Genomic DNA, 18,731 nt, shown 5'->3' on the forward strand with positions numbered 1-18,731 from the left:
ATGGAAAGCAGCATGGAGATTCCTCAAAGAGCTAGAGACAGAACTGCCATTTGATCCAGTGTACCGCTCCTGGGCATCTACCCAAAGGAACTTAAGACTCCTGCACACGATGTTCTCACAGCACTGTTTGCAATAGCCAAGCTCTGGAAACAACCCAGGTGCCCTGCAACTGATGAGTGGATCGTGAAATTGTGGTGCATGTACACAATGGAGTGTTACTCAGCCATAAGGAATGATGACATGTGGTTTGAAGGTGAATGATTGCAACTGGCGGACTTCATGTTAAGTGAAGTAAGCCAGGATCAGAAAGACAAAGGCCACGTGTTTTCTCTCATACATTGAAGATAGTTCCAAACATATACACAAAAACAAGCACAATTAGGTACAAACTCATAGGTAGAACATGTCTGCAACAGTGGAACTGCTCTATGGAACTCAGGGAAAGAGAATAACAGAGCATCAGTAACAGCACATACCATAGGATGTGAAGGTAGAAGATAAAAGGATGGGTATTGAAAGCTGTTGCAGAATGGGGGGTGGGAGGGGAAGGGGAAGGGAGAGTATTTGAAGGGGTTGAGCAGACAAAAGTAAAGCTCACCCACAGTGAGCACGCATTGAGGTACCCTCTGAACGTCAACTCAAATATTAATAACGAAAATCAGGACTGTAAAACAGGCAGTGTGTGTGCGGCAGGGGAGTGAGGTAGTGGTGGAAGGGGGGAAGGCGAAGGAAGGAGATTAAAGTGAGGGCACATGGTTGATGGACTTCACATACTTATATGAGACGGAGCTAAAAAACCTCTTGCAATTGCTTTAAGTGGGGTGGGGAAGGGGGGCAAGGGGGAGAGACGATGGGGACAATGTAACTAATATACAACATAAGCCTAATCAGAATTGTCACTACGAATCCCCCCCCCATATAAAAAATTCTAATAAAAAATAAAGTATTCCTAGAACACTTACTAAAATTTTCCATATGCTGGTCTTCACGTAAGCGTCAACAAATTTCAATTTTAAATTAAAATTGTAAGGCTATGCAGGGTGGGGAGGGCAGTGAGGGCTCAGACCTGAGGGCAGCTCTGCAGGACACTGAGATCACATAGCCGGTCACATTCCACTTGCTTCTCCTGAGGCAGTGTGCAGAGCCCACCTGCTGGCTCTGGACAGGGCTCTTTCCTGCTTATTACATAGCCCTTTGAGACCACAATAGAATTAAGCTATACATCAATATCCTGACCCCCAAAATCACCTACAAAATCCCACAACTGCATGGACAGGAAGCACACAGTTCTAAATAGCATATGGGTCAAACGAACAAACAAACAAACAAATCACTTGGAAACTGGTCCTTTGGGAAGCAGCTATGCAGGCCTCAGAAGGAAAGGTCTGGCTCAAGAGCACAGGCGCGGGGCAAGAGCAGGGCGGCCCCACGTCTCTCCTGGCTGTCCCTGCAGGGCTGGGGCTCACTACGGCAGATCTGGGGGTACAAAGATTTGCCTTGAGACCAACACAGAAATCAGCTCCCTGAGTCAGATGACAAACATCAGTTTCACTTTTCCACTTCTAAAATGCAGTTGCCGTCCATTCTCTCCTGTTCATTCATCCTCGTGGGAGGAGCTGGCCCTTTTCCTTAGTTCAGCTTTCTTTTATTTCTGTGGCACTTCAGGAGGGAGAGACACACATGGACCGATCTCACAAGCATGACAGTGAAAAAAGGAAACAACCACAAAAGGATTAACACCTTATAATTTTATTTATGTCATGTCTAAAACAGGCAAGAATTAATATAATAAGCATGCCATTTAACAAGAGAGAGTTGAATTATTCAAGCCTACCTACAAGACTTGAAATAAATTGGGGATAGGGAGTAAAAGCTGCTGATTTGCAAAATAAATTTTGTAAATTGTTTAATTCTTCTATGTTGTGTTCACATTAGCCTAAAAAGATTTATTTTAATATTATTACCAAATATTTCAGGTAAATAAATAAAGACTCAGCCAGGCATGGTAATGCACACCTGTAATCCCAGCGCCTGGGCAACTGAGGCAGGAGGACCACAAGTTTGAGGCCAGCATGGGCTACACAGCAAACCCTGTCTCAAAAAAAAAATTTATAAAAAACCTCATCTTGGCTGACAAATACTGTGTGGAGACAAGAAAGAGTAACCTTCCTCATTAAAACTGATATTGCTCAAAAGGACAAAGAGGAGAGCTTCATGTCTGGCACTACGATGGATGAAACACCTCCCTTATAAAACACCTGGAGATCCAGGCAAACGGCAAACAATGGAAAATGAGAGACGTCTTCAGAAGGAAAGAAAAGTAAGCAAGTGAAACAAAAGAGGAGGAAGGGCGGAAAGTAGAGTGCCAAGTCAGCAAGGAGAGGACTCAGGAGCCAGAGAAGTGGGCTTCGCCCGCCGTGGGGCGGAAGGCAGGACAGTGCACAGCGTCAGGACCAGCGCCAGAGCCCTCACCACACAACAGGTGCTCCTTCAAAGCCACAGCGTCAGGGACATGGAAGGCTGGGGAGACCCAGCAGCCATTACAGGGAAATTAGTCTGAACGACACTGAGTGCCAGGTTGCAAAAAATGCAAGTGTTTCTAAGAATTTGAAGCCATGGTCCTGAACTCTTGTGGTTACCAGCATGACCCGTGAAATCCAAGCTTGAAAACCCAGCTCAGAGTAGATCTCAGGCAGCAGCAAACAAAGCCCCTAGTTAGCCCGGGCGGATGCACACCTCCCTGCAGGTCCCCAAGGGTCCCTAGAGAAGATCACATCAAACATCGCCAAATGAACAGAGGAGCAATGCATCAGGGCAAGAGTCATGCAGCAAGAGAGAGGGAGCGCACCAGCCAGACAGCCTCAAGGACTTCAGATCTGAACTTATCAGATACAGACTACAAAGCAAGTCGGTTTAAATCTTTACAGAAAGGAGCAGTCATGGGAAAAATTAGGAAAAGGAACCACGCAGAACTTTCATAAATAAAAAGGTAATCATTTAAAATATTGATCGTTCATTAGCAAGTTACATGGAACTTTAACACGGAATTAATGAACTGGAAAATACGTCAGAAAAAATTAGGCAAAATGGGCCCAGGCAGACAAAACTGAAACCCAGGTCCAGAGTCATGGAGGAGGACTTCATTAGTCCATCATGGCAGGAGTTCTGATATTCTGCCCGCTCACTGATAAACTGAGCAGACACGTAAGTTAAAGTTATAAAAGCAGGGACAACATAACAAGCACGCACCAAGGAACTCTCGCTCCAGAAAATTAAGAGAAAATTAAGAGAAATACTCCAACACATGTGGAATATTTACAACTCCCAAAACTCCCAAAGATTCTCCATCAAATGGATGATGTCATTTGAAAAGATAATTACCCTTACATTTAGAAGTTTTAAAAATAAACTTTTAAGTAACTAATGCACCAAAGAGGAAAACAGGATGGACATACGCGAATACTTCGCTAATGAGAGAGAAACTACTGCTAGCAAAACATATGGACCTTCCACTACGGCCAGATGGTAACTAGCAGATCAGTTTCGACGTGAAGGTAACCGGCTGGGGACCCTGGACAGCAGCTGGCCGGGCCTGTGGCTGCAGGTGAGCCCTACGATCACGCCACACCTGCCTGGAGGCAACTTAAAACCTTGGCACAGGGAGGCAGCGGGAAGTTGAAGAGACAGAGGTCGGGGTTTGGTGAAGGAAGAAACTGTTCGGTACAACTCCAGAAACAGCCCTGCCCTTGAGTCCTACACAGTGCCAGCTCAAGGCTCATGTGATCCAGACACAAAAGTCCAGGCCGTTGTAGACTGAACAGTTTCCAAAACAACACGCAAAGTAAGGAAGCATTTGTGATCCATCCACCAGGACAAAGAGTCCTCTCCACCCTCCACCCCATATACTCAAAGGAGACCCACTGTCTTAGCTGACCGGGCATTCCCACTGGAAGTCTACTCTTGACCACTCAGGAAAAGCTTAAAAACAGGCTTTGACTGATCAAACTGGTGCCCTAAGAAGCTAAGCCTGCCAGAGCAATGCCCAGCGTGCCCCAAAGGAGAAACAGATAACTCAGACACACTGAGTGTCTAGCATCCAACCAGAAATTACTGAACACATCAAGAAGCAGGAAAATGTGACCCATACCCAAGACAAAAGGCAATCAACAGAAACACGAATCTTTTTACACCATTACAGGAAATTGATTCAACAAGCCGGGCACAGTGCTAAACTCCTCAGCCCCAGAATTTGGGAGGCGGAGGCAGGGGGATCACCTGAGCCCAGAAGTTAAAAGAAAAAAAACCTGGGCAAGACAGTGAGACTATGCTTCAACAATATTTTTAATTCAGTAATGTCAAATAAAAATTCACCCACGAAATAGATAGCAGACTCCAAAGCTTTTTTTTTGCTTTTTTTTTTTTTTTTTTTTGGTGGAACGGGGGATAGAACCAGGACTCACTCATGCTAGCTAGCACTCTACCACTGAGCCCTCCAACATTCTTGACAGGTGAGCTCTACCTATTTAAAAATAATAACCAGCTAGAATGCACAAGGGCCTGGGTTCGAGCCCCAGCACTGTGAAATAATAAAACAGAAACAAAAACGGGAGAAAGGGAGGGGGAGGAAAAAAAGGAGTCATGCATGGTAGGCACACCTGCAATCCCAGCTACTAAAAGGGGTGAGCGGGTTGCAGTTCAAGAGGTAGAAGACTGTGAGGCCCTGGGTGCAATCTCCAGTGTGGGAAAAAATATTTATAACTTTTATAAGGAAAAAATTTAAAACTTAAAACTTTACCAGAGTGGGCTGGCAGAGTGGCTCAAGTGATAGAACACCTGCCTAGTAAGCGTGAGGCCCTGAGTTCAAACCCCAGTACTGCCAAAAAAAAAAAAAAAAGCCTTTGCAAAATTTGACCAGAAAAAAAATCTCACTGAAAAAACAGACCTTTTGCAAAAAAAAAAATCTCGTTACCTTAAAAACATTGATTTTCACTCAAATCCAAAATGTCAATGTCATTTCAAGTGACATGTCAAGTTCTTTTGCTTCTAAATCTGTACATGGAAGATGGAAATGCTAGGAATGCTGTGACAACTCTGAAGGAAAACGGTGGGCAGAGGGCACGTGCCCTTCTGGCCCTAGCCACTCACACTCAAGAAAGTTGCTCAGTGGCCCTGCTTACCCACAGTGGTGCTGCAGTTTGGATCTGGAATGTCCCCCAGATGCCCATGTGCTGAAGGTTTGGTCCCAGCTTGGCACTATGGGGGGTGGCACCTTTAGGAAGAGGTCCTAATGGGTGGCATACTTGAGGGAGCTAGTGGGACCCCAATCCCTACTCTTCTCCCCTCCTTAGATCCTGACCATAAGGCTTTGCTCCCCCACACACTCCCACCATGATGTGCCGCAGGTCCAAAGCAATGGGGCCAACCAACCACCGACTGAAACCTCCAGAGCTGCATGCCAAGATAACCTTCTCTTTGTAAGTCAATTGTGGATTCAGCGATCATGGTCCAAACATATTAAGTAGAAAATTCCAGAAATGAACCATTTCTAAGTTTTAGGTAAGTTTTGTTACAGTATATTCTTATAATTGCTCCATGTTATTACTAGTTATCACGATTAATATCATAAAGTACCCAATTTATAAATTAAACTTTATCACAGATATGCACAGCCAGGGGAGAATGTTTATATACATATATATATATATGATGGATACTGTTCGTGGTTTGGGCATACATTGGGGTCTTGGAATATGTTCCCTGAAGATAAGAGGGATGACTGCAGTTAAGGCTGGGAGTACAGAGTGGCGATAAAATAACCAATGCAAACACGTAGACATGTGAACACCTGGCGTCTGACAACGGTGCATGACACATCTGTGGGAGGAAGAGTGTGTTGAGCCATGTGCCAGGACAACTGGTAACCAAGGAAAACACGAGTAGATCCCCTCTGTGTATCTGAAGACCTAAATGTGAAAGAAATGTTTGCGAGGATTTGCTAACCCATAGAAGGCACCAAACCAAAGGTCCAGGCACCCAGACACCTTGAAAAAGTCAAAGAGTGCCCCCACCTGGAGAGGGCACCTGCAGCACGTCATCCATGGATATTTGTATTCATGCAAACAGACGAAAATAAATAAAAAATTCCAAAACCACAGAAGAAAGCCGGGAAAAAGACATAAACAGGCAATTTACATGAAAAGACCACTCAGTCATGACAGCAATTAGGAAAGCATTTAAAATTGGACCCCTCAGATCACAGCAAAAGTCTAACACACCAAGTGAGTCTAGGCTGGACCAACAAGACCTTTTATTTCCTGAGACGGGATCTCAAACTTGCATGCTCACTTTATCACCAGCCTTGGCCCCCACAGTAGCTGGGATTACAGATGTGCACCACCACACCCAGAAGGAGCCTTCACGGTTCACCTTGGGGAAGTAAACTGGGGCTACCGCTTTGAAAATAACATAGCCGGACGTGGTGGAGTCCTGACCTCATGATACAGCAGCCATGCAGCAAGAGACATCACACATATCCTCAAGGAGAAAAATGCCAAAAGGCCACATCATTTAAAGATGCAAAAAGAACGGAGGTGACATACATGCCCACTGATCAGGGACTGGGTAATGAGCTGAGTCACGGCCTGTCTACACAGGGAGCTAGCTGTGTGTCCTGGAGGGGATCCACACAAACCACATGGACAACACTGCAAGCAGCAAACGCATATAGGGGATACAGCCATCCAACACCCAAAACAGGCAGGCAGTCTACACAGCGCTCAGAGGGAGGCGTGAAATCCTGGGAACAATAAGCACCAAATTCAGGGTGGGGTGGACTGCAAGGTCAGGGGTCTAACAGACTGGATGTCCACTGTGGAGGCATGGAGAAACCCTCCTTGCCTCTCGGCCCAGTCTGTAAAAGTGGGGTCCTGACAGCCTCCCTCTTCCTTCCTTCCTTCCAGGGTGGCCTGAGTCTGGTGAGAGGGCTCATGAATGGTGAGCTCTGTTGCTGCTAGGGGCAGGGGGACAGGTTAGAAGTGTTTAACTGCTCGAGCTGATGGTGGGTACCCAGATGTTTATAGGTCCTATCACATGATACAATTTTTTAAAAACAATATAACTATGTTCAAGAAGTCTTGCTGTGAAGGGAGGCAAGAGGTCAGGCCAACCTGGAGGGTCCCCACCTGGACAGACAGAGCCTGTCAGTGCTGCCCACGGCAGAAGGTGGAGCTGGAGACGGCGTCTGGAGAGCTGAACCTCTGAGAAGATGGAGGATGGGGTCACATGTCACACACATCACACACCAGAGGGTGAGAGGAGGAGGTCAGCAAGCGCAGGAAGGGCTCAGTCCCAGAGTCACAGGCCAAGGAGGGAAGGCAGAGACAGAAGAGACAGAGCTGCTGCTGGGGTCCCCAGAGCAAGTAAAGAGGGTCTGCACGGGGGGCAGGCAGGAGTCAGATATGATGCCATCAGTGTCTGAGGGTGATAAGAGCCACCTGTGGGAAGACAGTCAGGGGAGGAGAGAAAGAATGCAGAGGCTGGGCAGTGAGGACCATCTGTGTGGGTGTGGCCAGCATGCACTGCGATGACTGCAAGAGAGAGCCACTGGAGGGATGGAAATCCATTCACACCATAAAAGCACAATGAGACCGTGACAAGCAGGTCACTGCAGACCCAGAGGACGGGGCCAGCCTGGAGAAGTTCACCTGCTTCCTCGGGGCCCTCGGGCCATCTCAGGTTTCTGTGTCACCATGCAGCACGGGGCTGCTCAAGGAGAATGGAAAAGCCAGATCCCTGTGAGAAGGGCGCTGGGAGACCCCAACAAAAGCGACAGCAGAGGGTGCTGCTGAGGGCCTGAATGTGTCCCCAAATACTCAATCCTCAGAGCCATGTGTTAATGGTGTCTGACAGTCAGGACCTTTGCGGGGAGTAGTAACGAGGGATGGACAGATCATTCAGGATTCGTGGAGTCATGGGTCGTCACGGGATCGACTTTGTTATAGAGGTGTGCTCTGGCGTGCTCACTCTGGCTCGCCATGCGAGACCCCCACCATGTCATGACGCAGTACAAGCCTCACCAGCACTGAGTGAATGCTGCCACCATGCTCTCAAACTGCCGAATAAACCGCTACTCCTTGTGAATTATCATATGTCAGATATTTTGGTTCCAGCAACAGAAACAGAACACGACACATGCAGAAGACCAGACATGAATGGTACTGGTAGGGGTGAACGTGAGGAGCAGAAACAGACCTGGCTCTGGAGCAGGTGCTTCTGGCCACCAGCAGAGGTTGACAGTTTTCAGAGAATCACACAAGGACCTCACTGGCACTCTGGAAGCCATCGCCTCGGGACCTGCCTGCCTCCGAGTTAGACCAGCCGCCTGACACATGCATATACACACCAGGAGTGTGCAGCACAGCACCTCTTCCTGAATGTGGATTCTTCTCAAAGAGTTTGAGAAAACGTTTTATTCCAAAACGTTTTATTCACATCACAGCAGCAGCACACAGTGACATCCAGTCCCCCCAAAGAGTGAGGAGATGACCCTTGGCTGCCAGATGACCACCACACCTACTGATCACACTGAGACCCCAAGAAATGAAGGGTAAACACACTAGCATTATCCCCAGTAGTGAGGGCAAAGGGCGTGGGAAAAAAGAAACCCCCGGACAGGAAGAAAACAAGCAAATCAAGCCTCTGATAACAACTCAAGCTCCTCACAAAGACACCGTGTTCTCAAACAAGAACAGGGTGCTATGAAATGGGAACAGCTGAAGGCAGAGACAAGAAATGTAATCACTGAGACACAGAATTCCAAACAAAGAACTAAAAAATGAAGTCCAGAAGTTGTCGGAAAATAGAACACAGAGACAGAAGATGCAAGAGAAAAACCAGCATCACACAAGACCAACCCATGAACCTCAGGAGGAAAGCAGAAAAAAATGAAAGAAAGAATCACGAACAGATGAGCAAGTCACCCTGTTTTCCATTTCAAGGGCTCACTGAGCACCATTAGAACCAAAAACCCACACTGAGGCCGATCCCCAGGCATGGTACAAATCCTTGTGGAAAAAGACCAGAGAGACGACTTGCTGATGAAGACTCATGAGCACCTGGAAGAGGACCATGGTGACACAGCCTTCCCAGCTGTGGGAAATGATTCACCAGCTGGAAGGACGCTCAGCACTCCCCCTACTGAGCCTGGGGATGGAGTGAGACCCTCTCACAAACTCATGCGCTCATGTTCACTTTTCAAAAAGTCACACAAGGGTGTGCTCCAGCAAAGCAAGACAGAAAACCAGAAACAAGCAGGCACGGGGGCCAAGACAGACTCCAATCCAGGGGACATGGTGACCAGCTGCTGGGAGGCCAGGAAACAGCAAGTCACATGGCAGCCAGCACAGATTGAGGGAGGTGGCTCCAGGAGTGGGGATGTCAGGAAGGAGGGGTTTGGCAAGCAGGGGAAAGGTGAGGACAAAAGAAACCCATTCAGTAGAAGAAAGAGCTTGCCGAGATCCAGGGAAAAGAAAACACCCACCAAGAAAGCAAAGACAGCACAAAGGCAGTGAGGTCCCAAGCATATCTGGGTCTGGCCTGCTGCAGTGGCTGAAGCCCTCCTGAGCACCAGGGACCTGCAGCCATGGGCGGTCCTGGCCCCAGAAGCAGGTGGAGGGTGAGCACCAGGTGACACCAAGCAGGTGAGTATCCCCCTGCCCAGGGCACAGTGGCTTCAGAAGCAGGTTCCCACTGGCTGGTCCAGCCCCATCCCTGTCCATCCTGGCCTGAGCTGGTGACAGGTGGGGAAGGCAAGTCCACCTGAGGGTTGCTGGCAGGCAGAGGGAGCGGGGGGCAGAATCGCAACACCCTTTAGGGCACCCTGGTACACCTGCTGGGGGGCAGGTCAGAGGATGGCTCAAAGGGAAGGGGGCTGGCAGGATCAATCAGGGGTCATCCCTACCCTAAGAGCTGCATCTTCCCCACACTGCCCTTGAGGGGCTGAAACAGCACCCACCACACACATACGCACGCACACATACACACAAATACACACATGTACACGCTAGCACAGTGTGCCACACACTTGCACACACTAGTGCACACACACTTGCACACACTCACACACACAGTGTCCCTGGCTCCCTGGCTGTGCGCTTACCTGGCTCTCTTCCCTGAACCGCTCTGTCACCTCCACCTCTGGCTGCCAGGCCTCCCTGAGCTCCAGGCCTGAGGCTCCTGAGAAGCCAGGTGACTTACGAGAGAGGCCCCGGGTGTCTGTTCCCGCTTCCTCAGAGTCAGTGGTTAGCGGTTTTTAGTGCCTCTGTCCACCTTCCACCTCACTTTGCTCTCCCCTGCCTTTCCCAATCCCATTCCCACCCCATCTGGGGCAGCACAGTGGCCCCCACATGGTAGGATTCTGAAGTGCTGTCCCAGGGTCCAGGCGGAGCCTAAGGAGAGCAGCTGTCATCTGTCAGCTGGGGTGTTCTTGGGTCTACTGGTTCCTGAGGCAGACTGGACAGGACCCCTTTCCCCCTGGGTCTCACATGGGCTCCTGAGATGCTCTGGGTAGGGAGCGACTGACTGCTGCTGCAGGCTCTCTTCCTTTGAGCCAGTCACTGGCCCCACAAGGAGGCTGGTGTGCCCAGGGTACCCTAGAGGGGTGTCAGGACTCCAGCTCCCAACTCAGCCTGCCAGCAACCCTCAGGTGGGCAGGCTTCAGTTGCCTTCCCCACCTGTCACCATCTCAAGCGAGGATGGTGAAGGATGGGGCTGGATCAGCCAGTGGGAACCTGCTTCTGAAGCCACTGTGCCCCGGGCAGGGGGATACTCACCTGCTTGGTGTCACCTGGTGCTCACCCTCCACCTGCTTCTGGGGCCCACCTGCACTGGTGCCACCTGGCACTGGGCAGGGCTACAGAGACTGCAGCAGGCAAGGACCAGGGGTAAGACAGGAGGCCTGGGCAAGAGTCCACACTTGCCCCTCCAGACCTGAGTCTTGAAACCTGAGCATCAGGTGGCACACAGGCAGGATCCCCCTTTCCCCCCAAGGCCATCTGGATGGCTCAGTCTGCAGGGCCTGGGATTAGATTAGATCCATGGTGAGGAAGCTCTGTAGAGCAGCATGCTGGCCTGAAGGGCTGGGGACAGGGGCAGTGTGAACTCAGAAGGGTCAGGAAAGCCAGCATCACATGTTGACCTTGCCTGGGTCCTCCAAGACCTGCAGTGTCCCCATCTGCAAGATGGCAGGCCTGGCTCAGCCAGCCTTTGCTTTGGTCACTGAGGCACAGGAGGGACAAGGTGGCAGTCAGGCCTTGGGCCAGGACCCTGGTTGAGCTCAGCAGTGAGCAGCATGCCAGCTATATCAGATGGATCTGGAGAGCCCCTGCTCCAACACTACCCTCAGGCAGTGACACCAAGGGTCTCTGAAGCAGGCCCTGGGATCCCAAACCCTCTTCTCAGAGCAACAGGCCAGTGAGCAAAGACCATCACCAAGCAGGGCAGAACTGAAAGAGAATGCAGGTCCTGCCCAACCTGGCCCTAGCCCTGCCTGGACCCCAGGTACCTGTGGAGGGCCAGGGCAGTGTGTTGTTCTCCCATCAGAGTCCTCAGAGATGCTCCTAGGAATGGATGGGGTGGGAAGTTAGTAGGAGGTGACACATCGAGCTCCTCTGGCCATCAGTGGGGGGGGGGAGGTGAGAGCCCTGTCCTTTGGGCCTAAGAACACTCCATGCACCAGTGCCACAGGGATCATCCAGAACTCTGCATGAGGCAACCACGTGTCCATCCTGCCAGCACTAGCAGCCCAGAGGTCCAGGCCGACCACTTTTCATCCCTGGTGGCCACTCAGGTACCTCCCATCTCTCAGATGGATATACTCTGTCTCAGGCCTGAGGGATTAGCCAGCCTGGGTCCAGTGAGTTCTAAAGGTCAGGGTATGGTTCATGATGCTGACAGCCTCTTCACGGACCCCAATCTGGTGGCACCAGACTCCAGAGAACATCCCCACCCTGGCACAGCCCATTCACCTGCCTTGGCTGGCCTGGGGAGAACTGAGTGGGCCCTTGCAGGGCCTTCTCCTGAGGCTATGGACCCCCATCTCCTCCCACCCCTGTCTATCCCTTCACTCCCCAACCCCTGCACTACACAGAGCCCATGGGAAGACTGCCCTGCTGGACTCCCAGAGGTCAGCAAGGGTCTGCAGAAGTGACAGAAAGGAGGACAGGAGAGAGGAGGCTGGGGTGAGGGCCCCCTGCCAGTGGCCAGGGCTTGAATCCAGCTTTGTGCAGAACTCTGGTCACCTGCCTGGTGCTGGCTCACCCTGCAGGAGAGGTCTATGGGAAAGAGAGGCACCCAGCAGGAGCAGCACCCAGGTAGGGAATCACAGCAGACATCTTACAGGCCCTCACCAAAGGCCCTCTGATGCTAGCTCCCCTGCCCTGTGGCCCACACCCCCAAGAGGCATCCTATTCTTCAGATTCACCCACCGACATAGAAGGAGCTGTGCCTCCTGTCCTGGGCCCAGAGCCCTCCTGGACTTCACATCCAGGGGAGCTCTGAAGCTTGTTCCCAACCACCAAAAGCAAGGAAGCCCCTGAAGATGGTGTTTGTACAAAGCAAGAACATATCTGGAGGCTGCCGGAGCCCCTGCAGCACCCTTCACCCTGCCAGGCTGCACTGTACCCCACTCCCTCCCTGCACCTGATCTCCCCAACCCCACAGACTGGCTGAAGTGGACAACCAACCACACCTGCAAAATGGCCGCCGCAGGTACAGCCCCAACCCCCCCTGGACCCCAGAGCTTCCCTTCAAACCCGCAGCTGACTTCGCAGACCAAGAGGGGCAGGACAGGTTGCCCTGGCAGATGCCCTCGGACAGCTCAGTATGACTGTGTCTTCAGCAGCAACACTGTTGTGTGTCCCCATGGTTGAACCAGGACCAGCCCTGTGCGCGACAGGGGCCCTTCGGCACCACCTCCTCCTCCCCGCAGCCACATGATCCAATCCGCTTGCCTTAGCAAGCTTTTAATCGCAACAATGTGGGCATCCCTTAGAAGGGATGGCGTCTTGGGGAGGGGTCCTCCGGCCTCTGGGGAGAAGTCCCCATTCCTGGGGACGTGGGCGCGCGCATCTGGTCGGCGCTGGGGCTACATCGCGCTCGCGCCCAGCAGGCCCCATGACTTGGCATTCCCTCCTTTCCCCTCCCCCTCCCGCCCCTGCGGCCAGCAGTCCCCCCACCAGCCAGCCACCCAGCGCCCCGAACCGCAGACCCTCCCTCCCAGCCGTGATGCTGCCCCAGCCCCTTCGAGGCGGTGCCTGTTTCAAGGAGCAATTAGGGTGAGGGGCGGCTTAAGGAGGAAGTGAAAGGATCTTCTCTACCAGTATTCCTTCTGTCATTCGAACCCGGAAGGCTGGGGACAGCCGCTAGCCCTAGGGGACGCGCCCCGCAGCCCCCTCCCCGCCCCCTCCCTGCCCGCATCCGAGCCACACCTGTTACTGGGGCGCTGGCTGCGTAGACGCAGGCCGCATCCGCTGGCGGCCCCTCCCAGGTGGTGGGTCTTTCTGGAACCGAGCTGAAGTCCCTTGGGAAAGGAGCACACCATGCGGGTGTGTTTGGGGGGTGGGGTGCTAGGCATCCCCCGCGGTGCGCACCAAGCGGGTGGCCTGGCCTGGCGCCGCAGCCCCCGCCCGCCCCGCCCCGCCCGCTCGCCTGTTTTGCTGTCGGCTCCAGCATCTGCCGTCCCCCACCCGGGGACCAGAGCAGCTGCCCGCGGCCGGCCGCCCCTCGCGCCTTCCCTTCCAACCGGGCCTCTGCAGCCGCGCCCCCTCCCCGATGTCCGCATCGCATCCCACTGGGCGGCTCCTTTCCAAGGGGGGTACAGCCTCGGGATCCGCCAGCGGCGCGCGCCCTCTCCCGGGCGACCCCCGCCCACTCGGGCCGAGGGTCGCGCCGCAGCGAAGGGGCCTTTCCGGAGGGCTCTAGCAGACTAAGCATGAATTCGCCCCATTGTTCTCCACGGGGACGAAGGAGGATCCGGGGAAGGGAAGGGACCGCACAGTGCCCGTCATTCAAGCCGCGACAAGGACGTCGGCGCCCAACCCGTGCTTCCACCATCGGGCACAATTGGTGCAGGAACCAGGACCAGGTGAGGGGTAAGGAGCGCTGGCGGCGGCCTTACCTCTCCGGAGTCACTGGTGACGGCCCCGCATGAGCACTGGCTCTGCCGCGGGTCCCCGAGCCCGGAGCTGCTGCTGCTTGCCGGCTGTGCTCCGCGCTGTGACGGTGACGCCGCGTGACAGGCTGCGCGCCCCCGGCCCGGCCCGGCCCGCCCCGCGCCCCTCCCGCCGCGCTGGTTGGCTACGCGCAGCGTCCGAGCCCCAGCCGCCAGCTGGTTTGTCGCGCGGGGAGAGGGACGGGCGTCGCGGCCGCAGAGGGGATGGAGCTGGGCTGTGACATCACCAATGAGAGGTGGGGGACAGACGCCTGGGATCCGATGTCGCATCCCCTACCCCAGCACAGCCCTCCGCCTTCTGGGGGAGAGGGACCCGGTGGCGCCCAACCCCGAGAGCACTCACCCACCTGAACTTGCCCACAGACGCCTGAGTCAGGCGTCACCCTTTCCAAGTACAATCAGGAAACATCCACCTGCTCCAGCCCAGAGGCCAACAACACAGAAGCATCGTGGAGGACCCACCGACAAAGCTTGAGGGACAGAGGACTTATGTCTCCAAGGGAAGGATGTGGGGGGTGGGTCAGGAACACGGACCCCGGAGTGTAACAGGTGGCTTTTAAAATCGTGTCTGGCTCCAGGGCCAGAGCACCAGAGGAAGGCCTAAGCATCCGCAGACTGCCCTTTCAGGATGACGCAACCACTCGCCAGCTGACCATCTCTCCTACGTTGCCTGAGAGGAGACCCCCACCGCCGCCCGCCCCCTTCTCGGTGTCATTGACTGTCCTCACCCCGTCTCCAACTTCCCTAGACCCCCAAGGGCTCTGGGCCCTCGCTGGCAAACCCCAGCCTTTGTTAAACCTCCACCGCTCTGCTGAACGAGCCCACTGTTCACCTGGGCTGCTCGGCATCTCCAAGCGAGCTTCCAGCCTCATCCCCACCCCAGGGCTGGGCGATGTGCACAAGTCCTCTGGTCAGCTCACCCACCGGGACTTCCCCGCACTGCGACGGTGGGTGTGGTGACGTCATGCCACCGTGAAACAGAGGCACCAGGCTTCAGATGGGGCGCCTCGCTGGGGGCTTTACTGTGTTAACCACTTAATCCACCAAGCTGAGGGATAGGGAAGGCAGTGCTCCACGTCAGTTTGGAACTGAATGCGTGTACATTGTAAGGAACACGGGTCAGTCCCCATCCTCTTCCACAGCTGAGACGTCTCCCTCTTCCCCTCCAAAACCCGTTGGGGTGGCTCTGTTTCCCATAACCACCTGCATAATGAAAAATTAACTGTTCTTCCCAGCGTCAATAAAATCATATGGACCCCTGGGGGTCTTTACCTCTTCCATTTCCTTCATACTCTTAATTTGGTCAAGTTCTCTTTCTTCAGGCAATTGATATTTTTCTAGGAATTTTTCTAGGAATTGATCCATTTCATTTAAATTTTTAATTACCAGCATATTTATGCCTGTATTCGTTGTTTCTGTATTTATCTCTTTTCATTCTGTGCTGCATTTGCTTGCATTTTTCTCTTTTAAATATATTTTTAACTGTTTTCAGAGGTTCCAATTTCAGTTTTGTTAATCTTGTCTTTTCCCTTTATTTCATTTACTTCTGTCCTCATCTATCACTGTCTTCTTGGTTCTTTGATTTTGATCTGTAGCTCTGTCTTAATCTATATGCTTAGCTCCATATTCTGATAGATCTATTTCAAGCTACAAAATCCGGTCTACAGCACTGCCTTGGATCAGTCTTACAAATCTGGTTGTTAACATTTTCACTATCACTAAGATCGGAGTCCCTGATGATCATCTCTTAAACCCATGGGTCATTTAATAATGTCATCTACTTTCCAGTAGTGTTTGTTTTTTCATAGCCTTTGGTTACCAGTTTCCAATTTAATTCCATTATTTTCCAAGAACAAAGTAAGTTCAGTCAAGGTCCTGGCAGGAAGCAGATGGCATACTCAATTCAGGTAATTTGAGCAGTGTTTGATTAAAAAAAAAAAAAGGCAGGAGGTCAGAAAATCCCAAGGGCTAGGTGGCATTGCAGTGTTCCTGCCTTCAGGGCAAGGAGGCAGGGTCTGGCCCCTAGACAGAACTTAGGCCTTAGGTGGAGGGGTTCAGCCAGCTAGAGCACCCCACAGGAAGGGAGAAGGGCAACAAACCCAGGCCTCCCTCTCTTTCCTCCCAGGACCTGGTAAGTGCTTTGGCTGAACCCACAGGGAAGTTGGAGCAGGGGCACCCATGGAGCATATTCATTTAGGGTGGTGCTCTAAATAGGCTAAAGGAACTCAGAAGCATAAACAAGAGAGCCCCACAATCTATGTGGTATTGTGGTGTTGCACTTCTGGGATTCATAGGTGCCCCTTAGCTCTGAACACGTTGTGTTTCTACAAATGCCCACGTGTGCTCAAAAAGCTCTTCGCTGTATGATGGGTACAGAGTTCTTTGTTCAAGATTATATCAGGACTTGGAGATTTTTGCTAATTTTGTCAGCTAGAGCTTATTATTGTTTATTATTATTATTTTACAAACCTCTATTTATGGGCTGGAAATGTAGCTCAGTGTTAGAGCTCTTGCCTGGCATGCACAGGCCAGTGGGTATGTATGATCCCCAACACCTGCGGGAAAGAAAAGCAAAGTAAAAGAAAGAAACTGGCTACAATTGTTGAAATACCTACAGCTCCTTTCAGTCTGACAGGTGTTGTTTATGGTGTGTGCAGGCCAGCTCTTGGAGAGTTACAAGGTTTCAGTGGGAGTGCCATGTTGCTCTGTGGCGTCCCCGCCCCCCTTGGTGGGTTGTTTGGCATTTATAAAAACGTTTTGCCTCAAATATGAGTGCCATATATGAATATGTCGACCCAGTTTCCTGTGGTTCACATTTGCCTCTATATCTTTTGCTAACTTTTTTTATAATTAAACTTTTTATATTTTTAAGTGTATCTGTTTTAGACAACCCATTGTTAGAATTTTAAGTCTACTTTGTTTCTACCTTTAATTTGAATTTAATCCACTTGCATGCATAGCAATTACTATATATCAAGACCTAATTTGCCACCTTGTTAAAAATAACTTCCACTCACTCAGTATTGCTGTCCTAATTCCTCATGGAAGGTACTGAGGTTTCTTCTGCCAGGCTAGCCTTATTTTTATCCCTATGGCAATGGCCCTGAATTTAAGATGCTTTTTCTTTTTTATTTACCCCACATATTAGCTTTATGTTCCTATAATGAAATATCTAAGTCAGTTAACTTGTAAAGAGAATAGGTTTATTTTGGATCACGATCCTGGAGGTTCCAGTCCACGATGGGTGGCCCCATGTCTTGGGACTCTGGCTACACATCACAGCAGGACTAGATGTCGAGCAAACTGTGTATGTGGCAAGCCAGAAAGCAAAAAGAAAGACTGGGAGACTGGGTCCCACATTCCTTTTCTGAGCACACCCCCAAGACCTCAAGGCCCCATCTCCAAGGTTCATGCCTCCTCCCAACAGCACCACCCTGGGATCCAGCCTTTACCAAGTGGTGCTGTTAACATCCAAGCCACAAGACCCCATGTACCTGATGTAGACATGCGTGTGTTCTCCTGAGCATTCAGGCACCCGGCTTCGGTTTGGTCACACGTCCCCACCAGACACAGCTGATGTTGTCTGAACTTACAGTACTGAGTTAGAGGTACATTCTTCCCTTCCAGCTTGGCTTTTAGACAGTTAACGTGCATCCTAAGATACTTGATCACTCTTCCTTCTTGAAACCTCTCCTACATTTGTGTTACTTCTGAAATGCTAAGTATTTTAATGTGGGTTGGGGCTGGGAAAAATAATTTGTATTCCCAAATTATTTTCATTATACTTTCCATTTGGCAGATGTGAAATTCCAGCAGCAGAGTTTTGTTTCCTTCAACACTTTAAAAATTCTCCTTGGAGCTGGGTGCCAGTGGCTCATGCCCCTAATCCTGGCTACTTAGGAGACTGAGATTGGAGTGGGGAGTAGGGGATCGAGGTCTGAGGTCAGCCCAGGCAAAGAGTTTGAGAAACTATCCCCAAAATACCCAGAGAAAAATGGACTGTAGAGTTGCTTACTTTGCAAATGCAAAGCCCTGAGTTCAAACCCCATACCACCAAAAAAATTTAAAATTTACCCTCGAGTCTCCCCACAAGCTGCTAAGGCTAATGTTGGTGAGGGCTTGTGCAGTGTTCCGTCTCTCGGAATGCCTCTAGGACTTTCTTCACCGCGATTTTTCTGTATCTCTCCTGTTTGATAATTTGTGAGCCCTTTCAGTATGACTTCGCTTTTGCTTATTTCTGGAAAAATTTAGTGCCACTTTTTTAATATGTTTTCTCTTCTCGGTCATCACGTTGTTCTGGGGTGACAGCCTGTCCACTGACCCTGCCCTAAATTTCAGCTCCTAGATCTTCTCTGCTCCTTAATGGGGTGGGGTGGGTGGCAGTGCTCTGCCCATCTCCTGATGGCAGTGTCCTCCCCTGCCTCCTTCTAGCCCCGCTCTGACTCCCTCGCTTTTGGGCCACCTGTTGGACTTCCTTGCAGCTATGTGACTCTTGTTCATTATC

General features: G+C 51.2%; 1 protein-coding gene across 27 annotated transcripts in view; it reads right to left on the reverse strand.

Moving 5' to 3' along the window:
- Window positions 1–15,083, reverse strand: part of Kif1a (kinesin family member 1A) — a 93,660-nt gene extending 78,577 nt beyond the window's left edge. For 25 of the 27 annotated variants that reach the window (XM_074072226.1, XM_074072225.1, XM_074072224.1 and 22 more), the window contains exon 1: window positions 14,174–14,311. The gene's annotated coding sequence lies outside the window, so the exon portion shown is untranslated. Of the gene's footprint in view, window positions 1–13,484; window positions 13,577–14,173; window positions 14,312–15,059 lie in introns of those variants that run through there. The other 2 variants (XM_074072200.1, XM_074072202.1) reach the window with 2 other exon arrangements.
- Window positions 15,084–18,731: the final 3,648 nt, after the last annotated feature.

This window comes from Castor canadensis, chromosome 4, assembly GCF_047511655.1.
Source record: "Castor canadensis chromosome 4, mCasCan1.hap1v2, whole genome shotgun sequence".
NCBI classification, from domain to species: Eukaryota; Metazoa; Chordata; class Mammalia; order Rodentia; family Castoridae; genus Castor; species Castor canadensis.